The sequence below is a fragment of the Schistocerca serialis genome, chromosome 2 (assembly GCF_023864345.2).
Source record: "Schistocerca serialis cubense isolate TAMUIC-IGC-003099 chromosome 2, iqSchSeri2.2, whole genome shotgun sequence".
NCBI classification, from domain to species: domain Eukaryota; kingdom Metazoa; phylum Arthropoda; class Insecta; order Orthoptera; family Acrididae; genus Schistocerca; species Schistocerca serialis.
In genome coordinates this window covers 305,806,716-305,822,344 of record NC_064639.1, presented here as the reverse complement: position 1 = coordinate 305,822,344, position 15,629 = coordinate 305,806,716, and positions in this window count along the sequence as shown.

Here is a 15,629-nt window from a genome sequence, read left to right as displayed (position 1 = left end):
AGAAGGGGTAGTAAGTTACGGCACTCATAGGTACTAAAAATATAATTAGTGTAAGGGCACAGTTTCACTAATTTATTAATAATGCCTACGTTTTCTTACTAGCTCACTAAGTGGCACATCAACCTAATAGAAAATTGCTTCTCCTTTCTGATAGTCCAGTCGCATTATGGGCAATTTTAACTGCTAAAACCTTAACTTGTTGAAAATGAACCGTGTAAAACATATTACACAAGTTGTATGCGGTTTGTGTGATAGTGTGATGATCATTATTATTTCTGTGGCTTTCTTTGATCCAAATATAATACTTGTCCAAATTTTCATCTCTAAGTCGGTTCATATATTAAACATTCACCATTATTTCAACAGACAGAGCCTAACTTAGAAAGGGTGGCGCCATAACCATAACACAGAGTGTCCCACCACATGGCAATAACTTACAACAAAAGACTCTGCTATGAGGGAGATGATGTTTCGAAGGAAGTTACGGTTTCGATTCTGTGACATTAACTATGTGCATAGGAAAGATATATACTGAAGAACCAAAGAAACTAGTACACCTGCTTAATATCGTGTAGGGCCCCCGCGAGCACCCACAAGTGCCACGACACAATGTGGCAAGGACTAGACTAATGTCTGAGGTAGTGCCGGAGGGAACTGACACCATAAATTCTGCGGGGCTGTCCATAAATCCGTAAGAGTACGAGGGGCTGGAGATCTCTTCCGAACAGCATGTTGCAAGGCATCCCAGGTATGCTCAATAATGTTTATACCTGGGGAGTCTGGTGACCACCGGAATGTTTAAACTCAGTGTTCTCGGAGCCACTCTGTAGCAAGTCAGGACGTGTGGGGTGTCGCATCGTCCTGCTGGAATTGCCCAAGTCCTTCGGAATGCACAGTGAACATGAATGGATCCAGGGATCCGAAATGATGTGTAGATACGTGTCACTGGTCAGAGTCATATCTAGAAACATCTGAGGTCCCATATCGCTCCAACTGCATACGCCCCACAGCATTACAGACTCTCCGCCAGTCTGAACAGTCCCCTACTGACATGCGGGGTACGTGGATTCGTAAGGTTGTCTCCATACCAGTACACATCCATCAACTTGATACAATTTGAAACGAGACTCGTTCGACTAGGCAAGATGTTTCCAGTCATCAAAAGTCGAATGTCGGCGTTGACGGGCGCAGTTGAGGCCTAAAGTTTTGTGTCGTGCAGTCATCAACGATATATGAGTGGGCCGTCGGCTCCAAATGCCCATATCGATGATGTTTCGTTAAATGGTTCACTCACTGACACGTGTTGATGGCCCGCATTGAAATCTGCATCAGTTTGCGGAAGGGTTGCACTTCTGTCACGTTGAACGATTATCTTCAGTCGTCTTTGGTCTCGTTCTTGCGGGATCTTTTTCCGGCAGCAGTGATGTAGTAGATTTGATGTTTTACCGGATTTCTGATATTCATGGTACACTCGTGAAACGGCTTTATGGGAAAACTCACCACTTCATCATTACCTCGGAGAAGCTGTGTCCCATCGCTCGCACACCGATTATAACACTACGTTCAGACACCTTTAAATCTTGATAACCTGCCATTGTAGCAGCAGTAACCGATCTAACAATTATGCCAGACACCTGTGCGTTGCCAACCGCAGCGCCATATTCCATCTGTTTACATATCTCTGTATTTGAATACACATGGCTACGCCACTTTCTTTGGCCCTTCAGTGTAGTTTCGTGTGTTACTGTAAAACATAACTTTTATTGACATTAGTAATTATATTTATCGTATTTTATTCAAGTTGAGTGTAGAATCACCTGGATAACTCGTTTTTCAGAATGCACGTATTTTCGTGTAAAAAGCATACCGAACATCTTCATAATTATCCAGTAGGATAAAGGAATACAGTAAAAACCAGCACCCCATAAATGGCGAGAATTACACATATAGTGAGAAAAAGTGGTGTCAAGCGATTCATTGAGAGTGAGTGCAGCATCAGTAGAGTCAGTTTAGGGAGAGAAAATTACCCTATGGTTGTTAGAACTACTCTTCTCAAACAACGTCATGTATAGCATACGTATGGCATTTTGTGACCTTAAGTGATCTAATACTTCCAAAAATATGTCTGTCCAGCGTAGTAAAAAAGTCATATTCTTTTTGTATTTGTAATTTTGAATGCAAATGCCTTGTGTTAACGCGACAAGTGATGACAGTGTTCATATTAACTAATCGTGTTATATGAAAATTGTGTGATAAAATTTTTCTGAAATTCTTGCTTAATTGTCTGTGTCATAAACTATAAGTAAAGTGTAAAACATCTTTTTAACCAAAGTTTTACATTTCTTCACAGTATGACAAATATTATATTTCCTATGTTTTGATAAATGACAAAGGCCACGCGGAATTAGCCGAGCGGTCTAGGGCGCTGCAGTCAGGGACTGTGCGGCTGGTCCCGGCGGAGGTTCGAGTCCTCCCTCGGGCATGGGTGTGTGTGTTTGTCCTTAGGGTAATTTATGTTAAGTAGTGTGTAAGCTTAGGGAATGATGACCTTAGCAGTTAAGTCACACATAAAAGACAAATGGGTTGTAACACATGAAAGAATTTTAGAAGTCATCTTTTAATGAGTATGTAGTATATTAGTAACAAAAATGAATTTACTTGTAAGAAAAAACTTAAAATATATGCTTTCTCTAGCAAAGTAAGTTTTCAAACTTAGTTTTATGCTTAACAGGATACATGGGACACTGATAATAATCATTTGTGTCATACTAGTACACATGTATGGAGTAAAATTGCCAATATAACTAAGTATAGCATCATACATGTGCAATATAAAAAAGACATGTAATAATTACTGTTAATTATTCACTAAGTTTTTGTGTGCAGTTAATTGGTGCCGATTGACAACTTCAAAGACATTTTGTGTGATGAATATTTTTAACTCATTGTTTTATAAAAGTAATAATGAAAATTGTCTGCCTCTACACTGTAAAGTTATTTTTCAAATCAAATGTTAATGAAAATGCCAAAATTGCTTGTACAATTTCACAGATTCAGTAGTATTAAATTGTTCATTCATAGATCACTTTCATGTAAAACTTATTCCTCATAATTCAAAATAAAATTTTTGTGGTCTTTCTGTTTACTGTGTGTCTTCTCCTCAGAGTGCTAGTCTGTACACCAGCCATATCTTTGCTTTCATATGACATTCATTTTCATTGGTTTACTGTCTGATTTATGAAACTGTGTTCCCCGTGATGATGCATCCTCATACAGCTGCAACATTTTTTTCATTTTGGTAGTACTAGTGGCAGAAATGGTCTATACAATTACGTAAAAGTTATAGGGCAGCTGTGGGTTCTAGATCCTTAAACTCTATGCAGAGAAAAAGGTCCAAAATGTGAACTATTCTGCAAATAATTCTATAACCAGTCTATTCAAAATATAAATTTAAAAATATAAACACAAGTTTAATATTTTTGTCAACTGGGGTAATATTCTGTGTATAAAATTCCTTCTTTTATTGATCGAGACAGAGGTACTCCAGACACAAATTCTCACTGTACAATGCAAAAAAATTGGTACATCCTAAATTGTTTCAACCAATAAAGAAATGTTATATGAGTAACATAGTTGCGGCATTTCATCCAAATAATTGCACAAATAATTATATTTTATATATGTGTCAGAAATTTGTTTAATATAGGTATTCTGGTAGAAATTATCTGTAGTCAGAATCAATATTAATTAATTCAAAATTCCTCTCAGTTTATCATCCTGTACCAGCAACATATTATTATTACATAGGTGTAGACTGAAATATATATATGTCAGACCAACAGCCCCACAAATAGCACATAACAGAATCACCATAGTGTTTAGAAACAACCATATAACTGTACAAAAAATTTTTGTTTCTTCAAAATCTGTATAAAGTCATACATGGATGTGTACTAGTGTTTTTATTACCCTATTCCTCTGCGAAAGGTGGTGCAGCTGTCTGCCTGCAAACAAGGTCAGTGTGCATTATCTTGCAATATACACTGTGACCCAGGATGCCATCAGGTCTTCTCTTGACCATGACGTCCAGGAATGATTATCATCCTTCTCCCTTGGTCTCCCTAGTGAATTTGATGTTGGATGTATGGAGTTCAGATGAGTAAGGAAGTCAAGGAGTTTGTCCTTTCCATGAGGCCAAATTAGGAGCGTGTCATCCACATAATAGAAAAAACATGAGGGTTTACATTTGGATGACGCCAGAGCGTCCTCCTTGAAGTATTCCATGTTCAGATTCGCGACCACAGGCGAGAGTGGGCTACTCTTTTCTTGTATCTCACGTAGACGCATCTTGGTGAATAACGAAAGGATGTCTAAACGCACCAGGAGACCTGCCTTCCTCCCTCCCCCCCCCCCTTCCCCTGATGACATAATGGGTTTTGCCTAGCCAGCATGTTGCCACTCGCCCTTCCCCAACCCCCACCAGCACGAGGATAGATTTTGAATTTCGTGTGCTTTTGAAGGCAGGTTCTACAAAACTTTTCTTTGTAATCCTCCCCTCTGGGAAATTGTCAGACCTCCCCCATTCCCCTCCCCCTCACCTTAGCCTACTATACAGTTCTACACCACTTTACCCTCTATTCATCTCGGTATTTAAATAATTTGTGGGATACAATGCTGTGTATGGAATAGAGTTTATTTATTTAAAGAAATGTTAGGGAAATTGACTGACTGTGTGGAATATTGCAGTTTGCAAGAAAAATACTCATCGTACTTCCAAGGTTTTGTACGTGGGTCACTCCAAAAGAAATGCACACTATTTTTTTTAATCCATCTTTTATTCTACATGGTTGAAAGTTTTACAGTGTGTAGATACATCCTTTAGGAACAATATTTTCATTTCTCCACATAATTTCCATCCCTCTCAACTGTCTTACGCAATCTTGGAACCAGCGCCTGTATAACCGAACAGTAAAACTCTGGACCAACCTGTTGGAGCCACTGTTTGGCAGCATGCACAAGGGAGTCATCATCTTCAAACCTTGTTCCACGAAGAGAGTCTTTCGGTTTCTCAAAGAGATGATAGTCACATGGAGCCAGGTATGGACTGTAAGGCGGCTGTTTCAGTGTTGTCCATCCGAGTTTTGTGATCGCTTCCATGGCTTTTTGACTGACATGTGGCCGTGCATTGTCGTGCAACAGCAAAACATCCTGCTTTTGCCGATGTGGTCGAACACGACTCAGTCGAGCTTGAAGTTTCTTCAGTGTTGGCACATATGCATCAAAATTCAAAATTTATGGTGGTTCCACTTGGCATGATGTCCACAAGCAAGAGTCCTTCGGAATTGAAAAACACCGTAGCCATAACTTTTTCAGCAGAAGGTGTGGTTTTGAATTTTTTTTTCGTGGGTGAATTTGCATGATGCCACTCCATTGATTGCTTCTTCGACTCTGGAGAAAAATGATGGAGCCATGTTTCATCACCTGTCACAATTCTTCCAAGAAATTTATCTCCACCATTCTCGTACTGTTCCAAAAGTTCGCTGCATACCGTTTTTCTTGTTTCTTTGTGAGCCACTGTCAATATCCTGGGAACCACCTGTCACAAACCTTTTTTAACGCCAACACTTTCAGTATTCTGCAAACACTTCCTTCCCCTATCCCAACGTAGCGTGACAATTCGTTCACTGTGATGTGTCTGTCAGCAGTCACCAATTCGTTAACTCTCTGCACATTGTCTGGAGTGTGTGCAGTACGAGGCCTGCCGCTGCGAGGACAATCCTCAATATTGCCGTGCCCGCTTTCATAACGTAACCTGCTTGCCCACCGACTAACTGTACTGCGATCGACAGCAGCATCTCCATACACCTTTTTCAACCTCTTGTGGATGTTTCCCATTGTCTCGTTTTCACAGCACAGGAATTCTATGACAGCACGTTGCTTCTGACGAACGTCAACTGTAGCAGCCATCTTGAAGACATGCTGTGACGGCGCCACTCATGGGAACAGGTTGAACTGAGTTTGAAAACAAGTGGGAAGGATGTATCTACACACTGTTGCCACACATGCAGAATGAAAACTGTATTTTTACAAAAATAGTGTGCACTTCTTTTGGAGTAACCCTCGTATACACCGACATGTGTTTACACAAGCACCTCCCTCCATCACCATAAGCCATATCCATCGAAAAATACCTTGAAGTCATGTCTCCGCACTCGCCGCACAACACCACAGATGCTAGACCACTGGATCCTTTTCAGTCCCGAATGCTGGATTGGGAGGCGGCGCTTGCTTGCGGAGGATTGTGTGACACCGAATGTCAGCTTCTTTCGAAATTTGATACCAGACTCACTTCATGTTTTGTTACCAAACACACACCTTCCGCATCAGGTCAATGGAAGTAACTGCTCTATGTGCTCGCCTTGCAGTGATGCTACCAGCACAGGACGATTGGAGAAGCAACCTCCCACCAATCCTTTCTCCAACCCCCTCCTTCCCTCGCCCCTCACCCCTTTGATAATTTCTGTCGGACAAAGCATCAGGTGGCGGCAACTTTTGATATTGATACCTGGGGAATTCCTGGCAAAACATATGCTTCTTTCTCTCTCTCCTCTTTCTCTCTCTCAAGCTGCTACTTTCTGACCAGCGAGCATCTGCCGCATGTCACCAGAATCCACACCAACCCCCTTTTTGTTCTGAACAAAGTAGTGGATAACTGGTAGACCTCCAGATGTGGATGTGTTGTGTTCTGGCGTATAGACAAGCGCAGGCATGAAGATGAAGAGCGGAAGATCAGAGAAGGCTATGAGATGACGTCAACCAAGAACCCGTTGACTAGGACGGCACCACAAACGGAGCGGCCTCTATAAGAAGAGAATATAAGCGCCGCTCCCGCCAGTCTAGGGCGGACAATATACGGAGAGTAGAAGACGGACACTAGTAGAAAACACGTCTTAGCACTATGATAGTCGTTATCAGTGATCCAAAAACTATGTGACACACGTGCATGAACATTGTATATAGCAAAGGGCTCTGTTTGCATCTCGCCCATCGCTTGTGGCAACTCGTTGTAAATCCAAAGTAAAGTATTGTCAATCATCATTATTGTAATAAAAACTATTAATGTGATTTTGCTTGAATTGTTGTATAGCTATCCGAGTACTCAGCATTCTTTAGGCACCCTATAACAGACGAATGGGCAGGACCCTGCATCTTGGAAATAGTCCATTGGCGCTGCTTCCACTCTATCAAATTTATTGAGAAATTAATAAAAGCCGTACCCTTTCTGTGGTACAGTTTTTCCTTGCATTCTGTTGGTGGATATCAGGACTGGCGTATTTGGTGGGAAATTCTGGGGCTATCCGGGATTCTATCTCAAAACCGTCTGGTTTCCTAACTCCACTCATCCCCCCTCTGGGTTTTCCTTTCCTTCTATTGGTGAATACTAGGAGTCGCAGAATTGGCGGGAAATTCTGAGACTATCCGGGATTAGATCTCGCAACTGCCCAGTCTCCAAACCCTCCTCTTCTCCCTTCTGGTTTTTCCTTCCCTCCTATTGGTGGATGCTGACACAGTTAGAATGTTTGATGGGAAATGTATTACTTTGCAGGTAGCTGAAAATGGTAGTGAAAATTTCAAATGTCACCTCAATTACGCTTTGTCCTTAAGCAACTCGCAGGAGACAGGATGGGATTTGACTGAACTGTACTCGCAATACCATTATTGGAAAATAAATCGATCAATTAGGATTTTGACATCGTGATTGGAAGTAAAGATGTATAAAATTATAGTTCTAGATTTCAAATTTCGATGGTAATTATTGCCATCATGGCTGTGTAATTCCCGACCAACTACAGGTCTAAAGCACTATTGAATTGTTTCCAGAGCTTTCGGGTCCAGCTGAATGCTATCTATCGTTGAAGTCCGACGATATTTCGGCGAATAACCTTTCCACCATCATCAGGTGGTTCCGTCAGAGCCAGCTGATGATGGCGGAAAGGTTATTCGCTCGAATATCGTGGGACTTCAACGATCGCATCCGGTCACACACCCGAGAGCCCTGGAAACAACACATACGTAGGGAAAACCTCCGATCACACTATAGAGTTCCAAAGTTGGTTCTCTCTGCTACACCAGGAAGAAGAATGAGAAGAAAACGCCTATCACATGACAGAATAGTAACAATAACAAATCCACATTTATTTAAACCTTTCCGCAGCACAACAGAGTCCCCTGTGATGTACTGAGAACCACTCAGTGCTACACACAGCAGCTGTCAGCACATGGGCAAGGTACTTTTATTAACACAAATGCTCAAACCATGATCCACTCCATAGTAGTTGCCATAACTAGATGTCAGAAATCATAAAAACTTATGTAAGCCACCGCTGTCGGTTGTCTTCACACACACATCGCCTGGCATCCATACCCCATTCATACCAGACATTCAGAAGCCAGAGAGACTGCTACCGTGACCACCAAGCCATCAACCGGCTAGCGGCTAGTCTACACGGGGGGGGGGGGGGGGGGGGGGGGGGATAATACTCGCCCAACGGAAACACTGCCTATGTCACGTGGCACAAATACTGTTTCTTACAAGGGAACCTCCCCATCGCACCCCCCTCAGATTTAGTTATAAGTTGGCACAGTGGATAGGCCTTGAAAAACTGAACACAGATCAATCGAGAAAACAGGAAGAAGTTGTGTGGAACTATGAAAAAAATAAGCAAAATATACAAACTGAGTAGTCCATGCGAAGATAAGCAACTCAAGGATTATGCGTGGCCAGGAGCGCCGTGGTCCCGTGGTTAGCCTGTGCAGCTGCGGAACGAGAGGTACTTGGTTCAAGTCTTCCTTCGAGCGTAAAATTTTATTTTTTATTTTCAGACAATTATCAAAATTCAGGCACTCACACATAATCAAATTCGCTCTCCAAAATTCCAGGACATGTTCAGATTTGCTTGGACATATGCAGGATTTGACGGTCTACACACGGAAAAATTTGAAAACGTTAAAAACATGTTTTCACAGAGCACAGGAAAAATTGTGCGACTGTGAAACTGTTGGATTCATTTGTTGCAGTTTATGTGACAAACTCTTATGTTTTCATCATTTTTTTTGGAGTAATTCTAACATCCACAAGAAACCCTAAATAGGGCAATGTAGAAGAATCTTTTTACCCATTCGCCAAGTGTACAAGTTGGGTGGTTCGACAACATATTCCTGTCATGTGACGCAAATGCCCTCACCAGTGTCGTATAGAATATATCAGATGTGTTTTCCTGTGGAGGAATCGGTTGACCTATGACCTTGCGATCAAATGTTTTCGGTTCCCATTGGAGAGGCACGTCGTTTCGTCTACTAATCGCACGGGTTTGCGGTGCGGTCGCAAAACACAGACACTAAACTTATTACAGTGAACAGAGACGTCAATGAACGAATGGACAGATCACAATTTTGCGAAAATACAGAAAAATTTTTCACTTGAGGGGAGACTTGAAGCAAGGACCTCTCATTTCGCAGCTGCATACGCTAACCACGGGACCACAGCGCTCTTTCGTTCAGAGTGTCCTTGATGTTGCCACCTATCTGCGCATGGACTACTCATTTTGTATATTTTGCTCAATTTTTCATAGTTCCACACAACTTCTTCTTGTTTTCTCGATTGATCTGTGTTCAGTTTTTCAAGGCCTATCCACTGTGCCAACTTATAACTAAATCTGAGGGGGGTGCGATGGGGAGGTTCCCTTGTTACTATAGGAATTAACCACCACCAGAGAGGAAGTGCAAAAACTACGATCCTTGGCTGAAACAATTTATGAATTCGATAAGATTTCATTACGATCTGCCATCTCCTCCTATGTGGATAAAGGCGGAGATTGAAAGATCTAGCGCTTTGCCTCTACTTCGAAACAAGCTGTCCCGTCGATCTCCTGATTTCACCCGAGTCCTGGGTCATACACGATCTCTCTAGATACATGCATGCTGATGTTAACACTCCTTTTTGGTTGTATAGTCGGTACGAGCTGTATACATTTGAGAGTGTTGTGGTGATATAACAGACGATTAAGAAGAAGAAGAAACATATGATTTACGCTTGGTGGAGCTCCATATGGAAGCAGTTTGAAACATTTTACGTAAATCACTTGTGCTATCGATTCTGTAGTGTTGTTGTAGTGTTTGGATTCCATACAAAGAAGGTAGTGGAGAGGCAGAAATGATTGTAGATCATAAACACAAATTTCTAAGGCTACACAGTTCTGCACTTAAGCATGCTATAATGATAAAGCAGTGCGGTTACTGATATATTAAACACGAGGAATGAAACACTGTTAATATTGCAATGCAGGAAATATATTTGCAACATATGACATACATTCACCCTGGTGAGAAACTTTAAGATTATAAAATCACTACCTTCTACACCAAAGAAAAAAAAAAAAGCCATAGATTCTTTGTGATCCGTGCAGTATATAGCTTTCTGGAGGTGTATAGCGCCCACTGTTCACATCCGACTACGATTCGGAAATGTTTCTCAAAACCTTTCGTCCGCAGGAGCGCTGTTGATTATCACATAGTGCTGGACGTCTGCGCTTTAAAACACTTGTTTGAGAGAATCTTGGCGGGATTCAGCACCTTGCATAAGTGCTAACTGAAAATACCTGCAGTCTATTCTCGAATCTGATTGTCTGGGAGAATTAAATATCAAATGATTTCCTGGAGCTGAGGAGAATCAAGCCACATTGCCAGTGTGAGTGTTGATATAACGTAATTTTTTCGGACGCTATACACATATAAACGATTATTGCACTGCTCGTGTGAGTGTAAAGTTACTATGGCCGAAATGTGTAAAGACAATGATGTGACAGGGACTAGATCCATTCATAAGCGAGGTGTAGAGTTGTCACGGTAAATTGGGATTTCAGTGCATCGATATTCATAAGGGGTATGAAAGATTTTACGTGAAAAACCGCCATCTGCTTCACGTCTGCTGTGCAGCAAGCTACCTTAATTTAAGTATTAACTGTATTTTTCTTACTTGTCATTTCTTCTTCCGTGTGGTTTTGCTTTTAGGAAGCCTTATTTGTCGAGTGCTATTAATAGTGTTCCATAGATTTCGTGTTTGTTTTGAATACAGTCAGAGAGAGTCCCTTTAGTCAGCCATAGTGCCAGTAGTGTCAGTGTCGTCCTAAAATTTAAGTATTAACTCCATTTTTCTTTTTACGTGGAAAATATTTCGAGTAGATTTCCCCACCATGTTATAGTTCTGGGTGGAGATTTTAATTTGCCGGATATAGACTGGGAGACTCAAACGTTCATAACGGGTGGCAGGGACAAAGAATCCAGTGAAATTTTTTAAAGTGCTTTATCTGAAAACTATCTTGAGCAGTTAAACAGAGAACCGACTCGTGGCGATAACATATTACACCTTCTGGTGACAAACAGACCAGAGCTATTTGAAACAGTTAACGCAGAACAGGGAATCAGCGATCATAAAGCGGTTACGGCATCTATGATTTCAGCCGTAAATAGAAATATTAAAAAAGTTAGGAAGATTTTTCTGTTTAGCAAAAGTGACAAAAAGCAGATTACAGAGTACCTGACGGCTCAACACAAAAGTTTTGTCTCAAGTACAGATAGTGTTGAGGATCAGTGGACAAAGTTCAGAACCATCGTACAATATGCGTTAGATGAGTATGTGCCAAGCAAGATCGTAAGAGATGGAAAAGAGCCACCGTGGTACAACAACCGAGTTAGAAAACTGCTGCGAAAGCAAAGAGAACTTCACAGCAAACATAAACACAGCCAAAGCCTTGCAGACAAACAAAAATTACACGAAGCGAAATGTAGTGTGAGGAGGGCTATACGAGAGGCGTTCAATGAATTCGAAAGTAAAGTTCTATGTACTGACTTGGCAGAAAATCCTAAGAAATTCTGGTCTTATGTCAAAGCGGTAGGTGGATCAAAACAAAATGTCCAGACACTCTGTGACCAAAATGGTACAGAAACAGAGGATGACAGACTAAAAGGCCGAAATACTAAATGTCTTTTTCCAAAGCTGTTTCAAAGAGGAAGACTGCACTGTAGTTCCTTCTCTAGATTGTCGCACAGATGACAAAATGGTAGATATCGAAATAGACGACAGAGGGATAGAGAAACAATTAAAATCGCTCAAAAGAGGGAAGGCCGCTGGACCTGATGGGATACCAGTTCTATTTTACACAGAGTACGCGAAGGAACTTGCCCCCTTCTTGCAGCGGTGTACCGTAGGTCTATAGAAGAGAGTAGCGTTCCAAAAGATTGGAAAAGGGCGGAGGTCATCCCCGTTTTCAAGAAGGGACGTCGAACAGATGTGCAGGACCATAGACCTATATCTCTAACGTCGATCAGTTGCAGAATTTTGGAACACGTATTATGTTCGAGTATAATGACTTTTCTGGAGACTAGAAATCTACTCTGTAGGAATCAGCATGGGTTTCGAAAAAGACGGTCGTGTGAAACCCAGCTCGCGCTATTCGTCCACGAGACTCAGAGGGCCATAGACACGGGTTCCCACGTAGATGCCGTGTTTCTTGACTTCCACAAGGCGTTCGATACAGTTCCCCACAGTCGTTTAATGAACAAAGTAAGAGCATATGGACTATCAGACCAATTGTGTGATTGGATTGAGGAGTTCCTAGATAACAGAACGCAGCATGTCATTCTCAATGGAGAGAAGTCTTCCGAAGTAAGTGTGATTTCAGGTGTGCCACAGAGGAGTGTCATGGGACCGTTGCTGTTCGCAATATACATAAATGACCTGGTGGATGACATCGGAAGTTCACTGAGGCTTTTTGCAGATGATGCTGTGGTGTATCGAGAGGTTGTAACAATGGAAAATTGTACTGAAATGCAGGAGGATCTGCAGCGAATTGACGCATGGTGCAGGGAATGGCAATTGAATCTCAATGTAGACAAGTGTAATGTGCTGCGAATACATAGAAAGATAGATCCCTTATCATTTAGCTACAAAATAGCAGGTCAGCAACTGGAAGCAGTTAATTCCATAAATTATCTGGGAGTACGCATTAGGAGTGATTTAAAATGGAATGATCATATAAAGTTGATCGTCGGTAAAGCAGATGCCAGACTGAGATTCATTGGAAGAATCCTAAGGAAATGCAATCCGAAAACAAAGGAAGTACGTTACAGTACACTCGTTCGCCCACTGCTTGAATACTGCTCAGCGGTGTGGGATCCGTACCAGATAGGGTTGATAGAAGAGATAGAGAAGATCCAACGGAGAGCAGCGCGCTTCGTTACAGGATCATTTAGTAATCGCGAAAGCGTTACGGAGATGATAGATAAACTCCAGTGGAAGACTCTACAGGAGAGACGCTCAGTAGCGCGGTACGGGCTTTTGTTAAAATTTCGAGAACATACCTTCACCGAAGAGTCCAGCAGTATATTGCTCCCTCCTACGTATATCTCGCGAAGAGACCATGAGGATAAAATCAGAGAGATTAGAGCCCACACAGAAGCATACAGACAATCCTTCTTTCCACGAACAATACGTGACTGGAATAGAAGGGAGAACCGATAGAGGTACTCAGGGTACCCTCCGCCACACACCGTCAGGTGGCTTGCGGAGTATGGATGTAGATGTAGAAGTAGAAAAATTACGTCCAGTTGTAAGGAAGGTATAGATTTATGTGGGAAACTGATGTTTCCAGAGCAACAGTCGTCAGAAGGAGGTATTCCGGATACTTTGCTCATTGTCGAATGTACCCAGATTGATAGTAATATTTAATTGTAATTACACTGATAAATATGTAGCTGGTTTCCTAGAACAACTCTGCTTGGCGTCCAGGGGCGTGGTGGGGGTAGCTCCATGTAAATTGACCGGCTGATGGCTTGGCGGTCATGGTGGCAGTCTCTTCGGTCTCTGAGCATCAGGAATGACTGGCGTGTGGATTCCAGGAGATGTGTGTGTGAAGACGACCGACAGTGGTGACCTACGAAGGTTGTCACGATCTCTGACATTCAATCATGGGAACTACTGCAGAATGGATTGTTTTTAAGTGTATGTGGTTACAAAGTGCCCTTTCCATGTGCTGATAGCATCTGTGTGTGTTGTTGAATGGTTCTGAATACATCCCAGTGGATCCTGTCTTGTAGCGGATAGGTTGTTTAAATAAATGAGGATTTGTTGTTGTTGTTATTATCCTATCATGTTACCCTCCTTCATCATGGCATAGCAGAGAGGACCAACGTAGGAATTCTACAGTGCTTTAAAAAATATACTTAGTAGATCTGTTGGCGGTCGGGAATTAGACAACCGCAAAGGCATACATTCCCCAGAAATTTGAAATTACAACTATAATTTCATGCAGTATTGATTTCAATCGCGATTTTAAGTTCCTGATTGATCAATTTATTGATTCCAATAGTGCTATTGCGAGAAGCACACCACTCAAACCCCTCCCAGTCACGTGGAAATCGTTTAAGGACATAGTGCAATAGAGCTGACGTTTGAAATATTCATTACCGTTTTCAGCTGCCTTGGACGTAATGGATTTCCCACCAAACGACCTAACTGTGCCAGTATCCACCAATAGGAGGAAAAGGTAATCCAAAAGGGGAAGGGGTAGTGTTTCGAAACTGGGCAATTGCAGGATCAAATTCCGGATAGTCCCAGAATTTCCCAGCAAAAAGGCTAGTCTCGATATCCATCAACAGAAAGCAAGGAAAAACTGTCCCACAGAGAGGATGTCGATTTAATTAAATAGTCAATCAATCTGTTAGAGAAGAGGAAGCGCAATTGGACTATTTCCAAGACATCAACGGCTGGGGTTTACCAGGTAACCAGTGCTTTGTTCAGGACAAAAGAGGGGTTAGTATGGATTCTGGTGGCAAGTGACAGAAGCTCGCTAGTGAGGAATAGCCACTTGAGAGACAGAGAGGGGAACAGGAGAGAGAGAGAGAGAGAGAGAGAGAGAGAGAGAGTGAGCATGTGTTTCGTCAGGAATTTCTCACGTATCAAAGATTTGCCAGCACCTGATGATTTGTGCAACAGAAAGTTATCGATGGTGATGAGAGGACAGGATTGGAGGGAGGAGTGGTGGGTAAGTTGTTTCTTCCAGCGTCCCAGGTGGTTGTATTTTGAACTAACCAGTCAGTATCTGCAAGGCAGGGTGAGCACATAGAGCAGCTGCGCGCACTCACCTGGAATGGAAGGTGTGTGTTCGGGGACAGAACACGAAGTGAGTCTAGTATCAGATTTCAAAGGAAGTTAACATCTGCTAACACGCATTCCTCCACAGGCAACTGCCGCCTCTCAGTCCTGCCCTCGAAACTGGAAGGATTCCGATGGTCTGGAAATGTGTGGTGCATTGTAGCACGCGCAAGGACGTGACCGGAAGGTTTTTTTCTCTGTATATGGCGTGTGGTGGTGCTTGTGTAATCACACGTCTGTGTATGCAGGACTTCAGATATATCACAAGTGTTTTTCCAGCAAATATCAATATTCTACACAATCAATCAGTAGCGCTACAAATTCTTTAAGTAAATAAATAAACTATATTCCATACACTGCCCAGTATCCCACAAATTGTTTAAACGAACAATATTCCATACAGTGCTTTGTCTCCCAA